The sequence below is a fragment of the Schistocerca serialis genome, chromosome 8 (genome assembly GCF_023864345.2).
Source record: "Schistocerca serialis cubense isolate TAMUIC-IGC-003099 chromosome 8, iqSchSeri2.2, whole genome shotgun sequence".
In the NCBI taxonomy this organism is placed as follows: Eukaryota; Metazoa; Arthropoda; class Insecta; order Orthoptera; family Acrididae; genus Schistocerca; species Schistocerca serialis.
The window spans coordinates 395,187,887-395,201,343 of NC_064645.1; positions in this window are offsets into that span (position 1 = coordinate 395,187,887).

The following is a 13,457-nucleotide window of genomic DNA, read 5'->3' on the forward strand; positions in this document are numbered from 1 at the left end:
ACGCAACAAGCGGCTACACGGGTAGCAGGGGTTGGGTGGCGTGGGCTGGGCGGTTTTTTAGGTTAGATGGCCTTGGGCAAGTACAGAAAGGGCAACAGCCTCAACGGGTGCAGGGCAAAGCCAGGACATGCTGGGACCAGGCAGCAATCGATATTGTAATTGTAAACTGTCGAAGCTGCATTGGTAAAGTACCGGAACTTCAAGCGCTGATAGAAAGCACCGAAGTCGAAATCGTTATAGGTACAGGAAGCTGGTTGAAGCCAGAGATAAATTCTGCCGAAATTTTTACAAAGGTACAGACGGTGTTTAGAAAGGATAGATTGCATGCAACCGGTGGTGGAGTGTTCGTCGCTGTTAGTAGTAGTTTATCCTGTAATGAAATAGAAGTGAATAGTTCCTGTGAATTACTATGGGTGGAGGTTACACTCAACAACCGAGCTAGGTTAATAATTGGCTCCTTTCACCGACCTCCCGACTCAGCAGCATTAGTGGCCGAACAACTGAGAGACAATTTGGAATACATTTCACATAAATTTTCTCAGCATGTTATAGTCTTAGGTGGAGATTTTAGTTTACCAGATATAGACTGGGACACTCAGATGTTTAGGACGGGTGGTAGGGACAGAGCATCGAGTGACATTATACTGAGTGCACTATCCGAAAATTACCTCGAGCAATTAAACAGAGAACCGACTCGTGGAGATATCATCTTGGACCTACTGATAACAAACAGACCCGAACTTTTCGACTCTGTATGTACAGAACAGGGAATCAGTGATCATAAGGCCGTTGCAGCATCCCTGAATATGGAAGTTAGTAGGAATATAAAAAAAGGGAGGAAGGTTTATCTGTTTAGCAAGAGTAATAGAAGGCAGATTTCAGACTACCTAACAGATCAAATCGAAAATTTCTGTTCCGACACTGACAATGTTGAGTGTTTATGGAAAAAGTTCAAGACAATCGTAAAATGCGTTTTAGACAGGTACGTGCCGAGTAAAACTGTGAGGGACGGGAAAAACCCACCGTGGTACAACAACAAAGTTAGGAAACTACTGCGAAAGCAAAGAGAGTTTCACTCTAAGTTTAAACGCAGCCAAAACCTCTCAGACAAACAGAAGCTAAACGATGTCAAAGTTAGCGTAAGCAGGGCTCTGCTTGAAGCGTTCAGTGAATTCGAAAGTAAAATTCTATGTACCGACTTGACAGAAAATCCTAGGAAGTTCTGGTCTTACGTTAAATCAGTAAGTGGCTCGAAACAGCATATCCAGACACTCCGGGATGATGATAGAATTGAAACAGAGGATGACACGCGTAAAGCTGAAATACTAAACACCTTTTTCCAAAGCTGTTTCACAGAGGAAGACCGCACTGCAGTTCCTTCTCTAAATCCTCGCACAAACGAAAAAATGGCTGACATCGAAATAAGTGTCCAAGGAATAGAAAAGCAACTGGAGTCACTCAACAGAGGAAAGTCCACTGGACCTGACGGGATACCAGTTCGATTCTACACAGAGTACGCGAAAGAACTTGCCCCCTTCTAACAGCCGTGTACCGCAAGTCTCTAGAGGAACGGAAGGTTCCAAATGATTGGAAAAGAGCACAGGTAGTCCCAGTCTTCAAGAAGGGTCGTCGAGCAGATGCGCAAAACTATAGACCTATATCTCTAACGTCGATCTGTTGTAGAATCTTAGAACACGTTTTTTTCTCGAGTATCATGTCGTTTTTGGAAACCCAGAATCTACTATGTAGGAATCAACATGGATTCCGGAAGCAGCGATCGTATGAGACCCAACTCGCTTTATTTGTTCATGAGACCCAGAAAATATTAGATACAGGCTCCCAGGTAGATGATATTTTTCTTGACTTCCGGAAGGCGTTCGATACAGTTCCGCACTGTCGCCTGATAAACAAAGTAAGAGCCTACGGAATATCAGACCAGCTGTGTGGCTGGATTGAAGAGTTTTTAGCAATCAGAACACAGCATGTTCTTATCATTGGAGAGACGTCTACAGACGTTAAAGTAACCTCTGGCGTGCCACAGGGGAGTGTTATGGGACCATTGCTTTTCACAATATATATAAATGACCTAGTAGATAGTGTCGGAAGTCCCATGCGGCTTTTCGCGGATGATGCTGTAGTATACAGAGAAGTTGCAGCATTAGAAAATTGTAGCGAAATGCAGGAAGATCTGCAAAGGATAGGCACTTGGTGCAGGGAGTGGCAACTGACCTTAACATAGACAAATGCAATGTATTGCGAATACATAGAAAGAAGGATCCTTTATTGTATGATTATATGATAGCGGAACAAACACTGGTAGCAGTTACTTCTGTAAAATATCTGGGAGTATGCGTGCGGAACGATTTGAAGTGGAATGATCATATAAAATTAATTGTTGGTAAGGCGGGTACCAGGTTGAGATTCATTGGGAGAGTCTTTAGAAAATGTAGTCCTTCAACAAAGGAGGTGGCTTACAAAACACTCGTTCGACCTATACTTGAGTATTGCTCATCAGTGTGGGATCCGTACCAGATCGGGTTGACGGAGGAGATAGAGAAGATCCAAAGAAAAGCGGCGCGTTTCGTCACAGGGTTATTTGGTAATCGTGATAGCGTGACGGAGATGTTTAACAAACTCAAGTGGCAGACTCTGCAAGAGAGGCGCTCTGCATCGCGGTGTAGCTTGCTCGTCAGGTTTCGAGAGGGTGCGTTTCTGGATGAGGTATCGAATATATTGCTTCCCCCTACTTATACCTCCCGAGGAGATCACGAATATAAAATTAGAGAGATTAGAGCGTGCACGGAGGCTTTCAGACAGTCGTTCTTCCCGCGAACCATACGCGACTGGAACAGGAAAGGGAGGTAATGACAGAGGCACGTAAAGTGCCCTCCGCCACACACCGTTGGGTGGCTTGCGGAGTATAAATGTAGATGTAGATGTAGAGTTAACGCACCCTGGCCATATAGACATCACTCCGTGAGGTTGATGGTCGTCCACTGCGGTCTTCATCTTCAACATTCGTTCTGCCTTCACTAAACATTTTATGCCAACGAAAAACTTGAGCTCTTGACATAACCTCCTCTCCAAAATCCTTCTGAAGCCTACTGTAAGTTGTCATCGCGTTTTCACCCAATTTAACGTCAAAAGGAAGTGGCATACCGTTGTGCAATATTATGCGGTCTCCTTTCCTTGACGAGAGACACAAACACATGTTAACTTATTACAGTACAACTCACCACTGAGCAGTTGCATCGATGTGCCGCTTGGACTAGAAGCAGCTTATAGACCAAGGTCAATGATGTTGTGCCTACACAAGCCTGCAGGGTTGCCACACCTTGCAAGGAAAATCATTATCATTACTTTACTATCACACCTCGTATACTGCACAAAAAATTAAACGATCACTTTTCTGAAACCTGGTAATTGACTCCCATTGCGAAGCATACGTTTCAAATTTGGCTGAGCGGTGCCTAGAATCTTCCTCTGCGATGGAACAAGAGCCTGATCCTCAGTGACGTCATCCTCAGGCTCGGCAACGCTTCAAACAGAAAAGTGTCCTCACATGCGAAGAAAAGGTCACAGCTCACAAGTTCACGAGAGCAATGAAGATGGATGATGTGAATGTATGCTTTCCCGGCGTATACAGCTGGCGAAGAGTTCTCGGGCTTCCAGCCGGGTGGCGGTGTCTTCAAACAGCGACGTTTTGACGAGTGACATACTCATCATCTTCTGGCGATCTTCGCCAGAAGATGATGAGTATGTCACTCGTCGAAACGTCGCTGTTTGAAGACACCGCCACCCGGCTGGAAGCCCGAGAACTCTTCGCCAAGATGGATGATGATAACACATTGGCACCAAATTTTACCACAATTCTGCCCGACGCCACCGTAGACGTGTCATGAGATTGGAACATCGTCACACTTCCTGTTTCCCACTTCTCACTCTTTCTTTTAACATCTCAATGATGGACGTAAGAACGGCGACACCCAGCGTTAAAAACACGAGGGTTCCTTAGGGTTGGCCGGGGAAACATTTCAGGCGCATGGCCATTCAGAATCGACACAAAAAGGGCCCACGGGATGACAGCGATCTTGGAAACATTCGACATTGGTGGCACTCCTTGGACGTTTCAACGCTACTCTAAGGACATCATGTCACTGCAACCCCATGAATGTTATCTGAGCCATTTTCATTCTAGTGTTGTTACAATGTTTGCTCTAGTATAATGGCTGGAACCACTTGCGACCGTCTAAGGCTATTCGACGAATTTTGAAGAGGATACGAAGCAGCAAATGGTTTATATGCTTTCTTACCCTTTCTTTTGGACCCTTCCTGTTGCGAAGGGGTGGGTTTCTTTTTTTTCTATCGTTACGTCGTTGTAATTGTGCAGGCTGCAAATTAAAATTCACCTACCTCAGAACGGCGTCTGCTCGATGTCCCTTCACTTGGCAACATAGATACTTACATGATGATGTAAAAACAAGGTTGATAAAAGACACCATCTAATATTTACAATTACTGAGGCTGTGTAACTCTAGTTATGAAAGAAAGTTCTGTAGAAAAACTGTCATTCAATTTTATCAGACAGTAAGAAAATGGAGTGGCTTCTGCAAAATGATATCCGAAATTTCTACACAAAAATATGTATTTTGTCCTCGATAGCCAAAAAAGGTGGGAATTTAAGGAGATGGGACCTGGGTAAACTGACTAAACCAGAGGTTGTACAGAGTTTCAGGGAGAGCATAAGGGAACAATTGACAGGATTGGGGGAAAGAAATACAGTAGAAGACGAATGGGTAGCTCTGAGGGATGAAGTAGTGAAGGCAGCAGAGGAACAAGTAGACAAAAATACGAGGGCTAGTAGAAATCCATGGGTAACAGAAGAAATATTGAATTTAATTGATGACAGGAGAAAATATAAAGATGCAGTAAATGAAGAAGGCAAAAAGGAATACAGACGTCTCAAAAATGAGATCGACAGGAAGTGCAAAATGGCTAAGCAGGCATGGCTAGAGGAGAAATGGAAGGATGTGGAGGCTTCTCTCACCAGGCGTAAGACAAATACAGCCTACAGGAAAATTAAGGAGACCTTTCGAGAAAAGAGAGCCACTTGTATGGATAGGAAGAGCTCAGATGGAAACCCAGTTCTAAGCAAAGAGGGGAAAGCAGAAAGGTGGAAGGAGTATATAGAGGGTCTATAGAAGAGCGATGTACTTGAGGACAATATTATGGAAATGGAAGAGAATGCAGATGAAGACGAAATGGGAGATGCAATACTGCGTGAAGAGTTTGACAGAGCACTGCAAGACCTGACTCGAAACAAGGCTCTAGGAGTAGACAACATTCCATTAGAACTACTGACGGCCTTGGGAGAGCCAGTCCTGACAAAACTCTACCATCTGGTGAGCAAGATGTACGAGAAAGGCGAAATAACCTCAGACTTCAAGAAGAACGTAATAATTCCAATCCCAAAGAAAACAGGTGTTGACAGATGTGAAAATTACTGAACTATCAGTTTAATAGGTCACAGCTGCAAAATACTAACACGAATTATTTACAGACGAATGGAAAAACTGGTAGAAGCCGACCTCGGGGAAGATCAGTTTGGATTCCGTAGAAATGTTGGAACACCTGAGGCAATAGTGACCTTACGACTTATATTAGAAGAAAGATTAAGGAAAGGAAAACCTACGTTTCTAACATTTGTAGGCTTAGAGAAAGCATTTGACAATGTTGACTGGAATACTCTCTTTCAAATTCTAAAGATGGCAGGGGTAAAATACAGGGAGCGAAACGCTATTTACAATTTGTACAGAAACCAGATGGCAGTTATAAGAGTCGAGAGGCATAAAAGGGAAGCAGTGGTTGGGAAGGGAGTGAGACAGGGTTGTCGCCTCTCCCCGATGTTATTCGATCTGTATATTGAGCAAGCAGTAAAAGAAACAAAAGAAAAGTTTGGAGTAGGTATTAAAATCCAGGAAGAAGAAATAAACACTTTGAGGTTCGCCGATGACATTGTAATTCTCTCAGAGACAACAAAGGACTTGGAAGAGCAGTTGAATGGAAAGGACAGTGTCTTGAAAGGAGGATATAAGATGAACATCAACAAAAGCAAAACAAGGATAATGGAATGTAGTCGAATTAAGTCGTGTGATGCTGAGGGAATTAGATTAGGAAATGAGACACTTAAAGTAGTAAAGGAGTTTTGCTATTTGGGGAGCAAAATAACTGATGATGGTCGAAGTAGAGAGGATATAAAATGTAGACTGGCAATCGAAAAGAAAGCGTTTCTGAAGAAGAGAAGTTTGTTAACATCGAGTATAGATTTAAGTGTCAAGAAGTCGTTTCTGAAAGTATTTGTATGGATTGTAGCCAAGTATGGAAGTGAAACATGGACAATAGATAGATTGGACAACAAGAGAATAGGAGCTTTCGAAATGTGGTGCTACAGAAGAATGTTGAAGATTAGGTGGGTAGATCACGTAACTAATGAGGAGGTATTGAACAGGATTGGGGAGAAGAGAAGTTTGAGGCACAAGTTGACTAGATGAAGGGATCGGTTGGTAGGACATGACCTGAGGCATCGAGGGATCACAAATTTAGCATTGGAGGGCAGCGTGGAAGGTAAAAATCGCAGCGGGAGACCAAGAGATGAAAACACTAAGCAGATTGAGAAGGATGTAGGTTGCAGTAGGTACTGGGAGATGAAGGAGCTTGCAAGCTTGCACAGGATATATTGGCATGGAGAGCTGCATCAAACCAGTCTCAGGACTGAAGACCACAACAACAACAACAACAGCCAAAAAAGTTACTATTCAGTCCACATTTAAACTATTGGCTATTTTCTTCTAGTTCATAACTCATACACACATTTCACACACACTGTAAGTATGCTGTTTAGGTTTTTTATTGGTAACGCCACCTCTGTATGAAAATCACTGGCTGTGCTGTGTGCAGTCTGTGGCTGCTTTGCATTGTTGTAATACTCGCCATTGTAGTGTTAGGCAGCTGCCTGTGAACAGCGCGTAGCGTTGCGCAGTTGGAGGTGAGCCGCCAGCAGTGGTGGATGTGGGGAGAGAGATGGCGGAGTTTTGAAATTTGTCATGAACTGCTATATTTATATATGATGATATCAAGGTAAATACATTGTTTGTTCTCTATTAATATCTTTCATTTGCTAACTATCCCTATCAGTAGTTAGTGCCTTCCATAGTTTGAATCTTTTATTTAGCTGGCAGTAGTGGTGCTCGTTGTATTGCAGTAGCTTGAGCAGCGAAGATTTTTGTGAGGTAAGTGATTTGTGAAAGGTATAGTTTAATGTTAGTCAGGGCCATTCTTTTGTAGGGAATTTTGAAAGTCAGATTTCGTTGCGCTAACAAAATATTGTGTGTCAGTTTAAGGACAGTCGTTTGTAATTGTTCAAAAGGGGACGTTTCATATGGCGACCCTGCCAGGATACCTCACTGAAATCTTCTGATTTTTTTCTTGTAGTTTGTGTAATTAGTGTAGATTTTGTTTATTGCTATTGCATAATTGTAGAGAGAATCTCCTTGGTAGTTGTGGTTTTTCAGTGTTGCACAGTAAAACAGTTGTGGCATGCATGTAGATTTGCACCAAGTATTTCGCAGCTACAATTAACTAGATATTATTTTCAGTTCTATGTTAATGTGTTCTCTTATTTTTGCTCTTAAAATTGTGCTTTTCTGTGTTGTCGTGTGAAATACTGTGACAATAATGGCGTGTGAAAAACGTAATACTAGGCTCCAAAGTAAACTGAGAAATGACAGTGAAAATGAAAGCAGTGTGTTAGCGCCACCGAGTAATGAATTAACTGATGTTCAAAGTAGTAATTTGGTAATTGTACATAGGGAAATGGAGCGGGCTGCAAACAATGGTGTAGACAGCGAAACAATTAGTGAACAGGGAAGCATTATCGATCGATCGGTCGGCAACAGCTCGCCTCAGGAATCCGAAATGACAGGACACAATTTTGCAAATACTGTAGATTCAGGTTTTGCGTCCACACCGTTTTCTCAAATGAGTGAAGACACATTTTCTGCTTGTCAAAATGTGAATGTTGTCGGCGCAAATTCACTGCCGAAAAACACTGAGGAACATGTTTCAGACACCAGTGCATTGTTATTACAATTAATGCAACAAATGGGACAAAAGCTTGAAAAGTTAGACACAATGGAACAAAATCAGAGACAAACACAGCAAAAGTTGGACACAGTGGAACAAAATCTTCAAAAGTTATACACAATGGAACAACACCAGAGACAAACACAGCAACAGTTAGACGCAATGGAACAAAATCTTCACACCACACTTGAACAAACACGTGAAGATTTAACTACTGAGTTACATAACATTGAATCGAAATGTCAAAAAGTCTGTAATGATGTAAAAACACAAATTTGTGAGCATTTCCAACCTATTTTTTGGCGGCATGAAAAGGCATTACAGAATCACGAACCAGCTATAAAAGAACTGCAAACCATTGTTCATGAAAATCATGAGACCTTGTGGGCTAAAATTGACTCAGTTGCATCTACCGATTCGGTTACGCAACTTGCAAAAACTCAGGAAAACTTAAAGGACACAGTAGATTCGATTTCAACACAAATGGACACTCTGAAACTTGGTTCAGAAAAACACACTAAGGAAATGTGTTCACTATCGGAGAAAGTAGCCGAACTTTCGGATCGGGTCACTAACTTATCTACTAAGGTATATGATGATCTGAATGACACAAGACCCGTAGCCTTCACTGACACTGAAGAGTATGTAGAAATTAGAAAATTCAAACAAAATCAAAATCAAATCAATACACAGTACAAAAGAGAAATCCGGGAAGTGCAAGATCAGTTGGCACAAGTAGTACAAGAATTACGTATTTCAGAGGACACTCGCGCCCCAATACGGGAAGAGGGACATAGAAATACGGAACAGCCACAAAATAATAACACAGCGCATTTCGGAAATTATGAAAGAAATTGGCAATGTGCACAGAATTTTGAGACTGAACAGCCGACACGACGTAACAATGACCGACATGCGACTCACCGACATGATGATTTTGACTATAAGCTGTTCATTACTACACGTAAATTCAAAACATTTAAGAATTCCGGCAACGACATTCATCCACAAGCGTGGCTCCATCAATTCTCTCATTGTTTTCCTCCCAACTGGTCATTGGAGCACAGGTTAGAATTTATGTGTGGCTATTTAGAGAATGAACCAGCTGTAAGAATGCGATCGGTCATTCACGATTGTCACAGTGAAGGAGAATTTTACCATGCCTTCCTCTCAGCATATTGGTCTCAAGCTACACAAGACCGAGTAAAACATGGCATCATAATGATGAAACATTTCGAACAATCTGAATTCTCCAGTCTTGTGAAATATTTTGAAGACATGTTGCACAAGAATCAGTACCTGTCAAACCCATACAGCCCCTCCGAACTCATCGGCATTTGCTTAATCAAATTACCTGAACATTTACGACATATTATTTTGGCAGGACGTTGCAAAGACGACATTGAAGCTTTTCAGGGACTGTTACAAGAACTGGAAAGTGACACTGACAATGGCGGAACGCAGGAGCACAACAGTTACAGATCATATCAGTCGCAATTCCGCGATGAAAGAAATAATAACTGGACGCGACAAGGCTATTCTCACAACACAAATCGTGACCAAAACAGACACCACCTGTATGACAACCGTTGGCAGAGTAGTAATAATTACAGGGAAAGATCACCTCTCCGCGGTAATGACTATCACAGAAACAATCAGAGAAACAGACAATATGGGAACCAAAACAATTATTATCAAGGGAGACAGAATAACTTTAGACGCAACGGTCCAGCGCGCAGTTACGACTCAGGGAGAAATTCTCCACCACGTAACCGACAAGAAAGAAACTACAGGAACTACCGACATGACGACAGACGATATGATCGTAACGACAGACCTGAATTGCATCAGAACTGGCGTGATTCAAACAGAGCAGGGCCTTCTCGACAGAGTGAATTTGTAGAAGTTAGGTCTCCTAATCCCAATAATGGCGTGCGCCAACAAAGAGACAGACAATGACTCGCACAGCAGGCAGCCGCGTGCGCCCGCTCGCTCCGAGAAAAATAACATAAGACGCTAGCCTTGAGAAAAATTTTAGCATTCTTTACCGATGTATACAACATGATAATTGCTTTGAAGTTGAAACTCTGTGCACTAGGAAGAGTAAAAGATTGTACCAAATTTCACATGTAAAACCATTTATTGAAAGATAATCTGCTTTTTAACTTTGTCTTTGCCATAAAACTTTTCATTTCACATTTCTAGTATGCTTTGTCAGACTTAAGAAACTGTTAACATGCAACAATGTTTGAAGTTAAATATCCAGTCTAAAACCTAGGGAACATTTTTAAACAGAAATTACGATTGCATTGTTATAGTGAACAGATGACACAGTGTTGTATTTGTACATTCTTGCTTGTTAGTAGCACGATTACGTAACGACTATAAGGCTCACATACTTAGAACATATACTGGCACTGCTAATGAGATTTTCATGCAACATTTTGGTTTACTTGAAACTACATTTGGGATTTAAAGTACTTTCTGTGAGATTAAAGATGACTTAGTATTTGGTTTCTTTGACAGCTACATGGTTATATTACGACACTACTAATGTGTGACATAATTTACATTGTTGCTTTTGCGGTGTATCTGCTTTATATCTGCACAGTTTTTCTGAATTCTTCTGGAAAGCAAAACATGTTTTATTAGTAACTTTTGTGGTATAGCTACAATGAGACTGCCTTTTCCGTAGCACAACAATACGTTACAGCACAGTACTTTGCTCATCACGGCAATAAGCATAATAACTAAGATATTTATACGCAAAGCATTTCACTTTTGTGTATTATGAGGTAAGTACATTGACTTCTGCAGAACTTAGCTTTCGGAGGACGATAACTACGACACTTCCACACAGATTATGTTGCAACAAGACGCACATTTAGCGCTACAGTACACGTATTTGAGTGATTAATTTTGTACTTAAGACATTTATTTTTAAAGATTTTTGAATTACAAAGAAAGTTTTCCGTGATACATTTCATTCCATTGCTGTAATCTGTAACACCTGAGGGTATAATTACATTAATCCTCAGGGGGGTACACGCTTACTTTGTGTACCATGTGTTTGGCAACCACAAGGAACCCTAGCTAATATGGTATTTACTTATACAACTTTACACATCGGTACCATATTTCTCTAACACACAAATTACACAGCTATCTGATGATGTAACTGAGAGATAAACTTTTTTTATTACATCAGTGACAGATGTTTACGCAATTACACAGTTGGATAACTTCACACTTATGAAATTGTATTTTGTCTGTACTTTGTGAAATGCTCATATTTTTTCGGAACCATTGTGATACTATGAGAGCTTTGAATGATATATTTGGTAAGGGAGCATGATTTTAAAGTAGGTTTGAGGTAGATGACACTATTGAAATGAGCAGAGAATTTTTTTTAGGTTTTGAAATTATTGGAGGAAGCTACGACGACTTTGAGAATTGACTGAGATGTTATGATATTATTACGACGACGATGTGTACTATGCTGTTGAGATATGTTTATGATCAATAAGATGATGCTACCGTATATGAGGAATAAGAAGTATGTTGGAAACCAAGAATCGTACTTTAAGAGTTATGAAATGTGCGTAAATGCGTGACTGTATCACAATGCTGACGGATATTTTATTTGGACACTTATATTTATAGGATTTTCTTTCTACAGATTTGCAACGCTAATTCTTGACCTGTGAAATATCTTTATGTGAGACTGTCACTGTAGTGGAAACTGCTGTCGTAAATATTTCCGTAAGGAAGTTAAGTGACCACCTGCACGTGCGTCGTCGGCACACCGCTGTGTCAGACACCTGCAGAACAAGCCATTAGGGTGTGCCTTTCCGGAAGCACAGGTAGAAAAAAAAAAGGGGAGGCCATTATCCTCACTATTGACATTTCCTTGTTGAAAGCATACTGTGGAGTTCGTAATTTATGATATTTACTGAAATGCCTAATGAAATGACGAGAAATATTTTTACATCTGCACACCTGATTACGACAAGCGTCTTTCTACGAGAGTTGAGAGAATTTCTACTAATTTATGAAATGTCACATGACTATTGAATGATATTTTTATGCTTTGCTTTTCGTAGTTGCTTATTTCATTTGATACCTGTTTTCCAGCTGTGTTACAGCATTAGTTTTATAAAATAAACTTAGATGCATTTGCTAATGTGAACACTTTCTGTCAACAGATCTATTAAGTGATAATTTTGTAATCCACATTCTTTAAACAAAAAGGAGCACTTGGAAAGGAAAGAACAATAAGAAGGGACTAATAACAGTAACTGGACACATAATTTTCTTTTCAAGTACATGGTAATATTTTTTTACAATAAGTTGTTGTGGTGCACCACTTTAATTACATAGACATTAAGATGTGAATATACATTTCCCTTATCTGCATTGTTGTTTTTACTGTTATATTTTTTCTGCTTGAGCTATGTCATGTTTAGGTATAAGTTGCTGCTGTTTGCCAGGCATAGTGTTATTGAATTTGACTTTACATTATTCTGTTAAGCCAGTTTTACTAATGATTCATTTTTATTGTTTGCTGCACATTGCCTTATATTAGTTGTAATATTGCAATTGCTTTGCCAGTTTGAATTTTTTGTCATTGATGTTTGTGTTACTTATTTTGTGCTGCTGCATTGCCTCGTCCCTTAGTTTAGCATCTGAACTCAGTAGATTTAAGTTAGCTAAGAGAATGTGTTGCGACGAATTGGAAAAAATGCATTGAGAAGTTATACGAAAAAAAGTACAGAAAACAGGTTTAGGTAGGATTTTCCTGGAAATAAATGTTGAGGTAAGATATGTGTGAACATTAAATACAGAAAGCATGCTTAGATAGAATTTTTTTGGTGGAAACAAAGGACGAAATAAGAGGAAAGATATATGAAGTTTTGGGTTGGACCGCAGTACCAAATGTTACACTGAAAACCAACCCTATACTTTCCTTGTGTTATCCCACTATGTGTTTGTGTACCCTTGCGTATATGTCTTTTCCTGTCTTTATGTGTTTAGCTAATAAGATTTATGTAGTAGAATTTCTGAAATACTATGTTATTTACCTTGTAAATATGCTTAGACATTATTTATTCTGTTTTGTTTTAATGCTCATGTGTAAAGTTGATGTTCCAAAAGTTATTCTGATCTTTTATGTATCTACTTATCTCATAGTTCCTGTAACATTGATGTATATGTTTATTTCTATTCTATTGTAAGGCCTGTACTACAAATGTTATCTGTATTGTTATGTTCTTTAATGATGTATTTTGTACCTTTGTAATTGTATTCTTATGTTA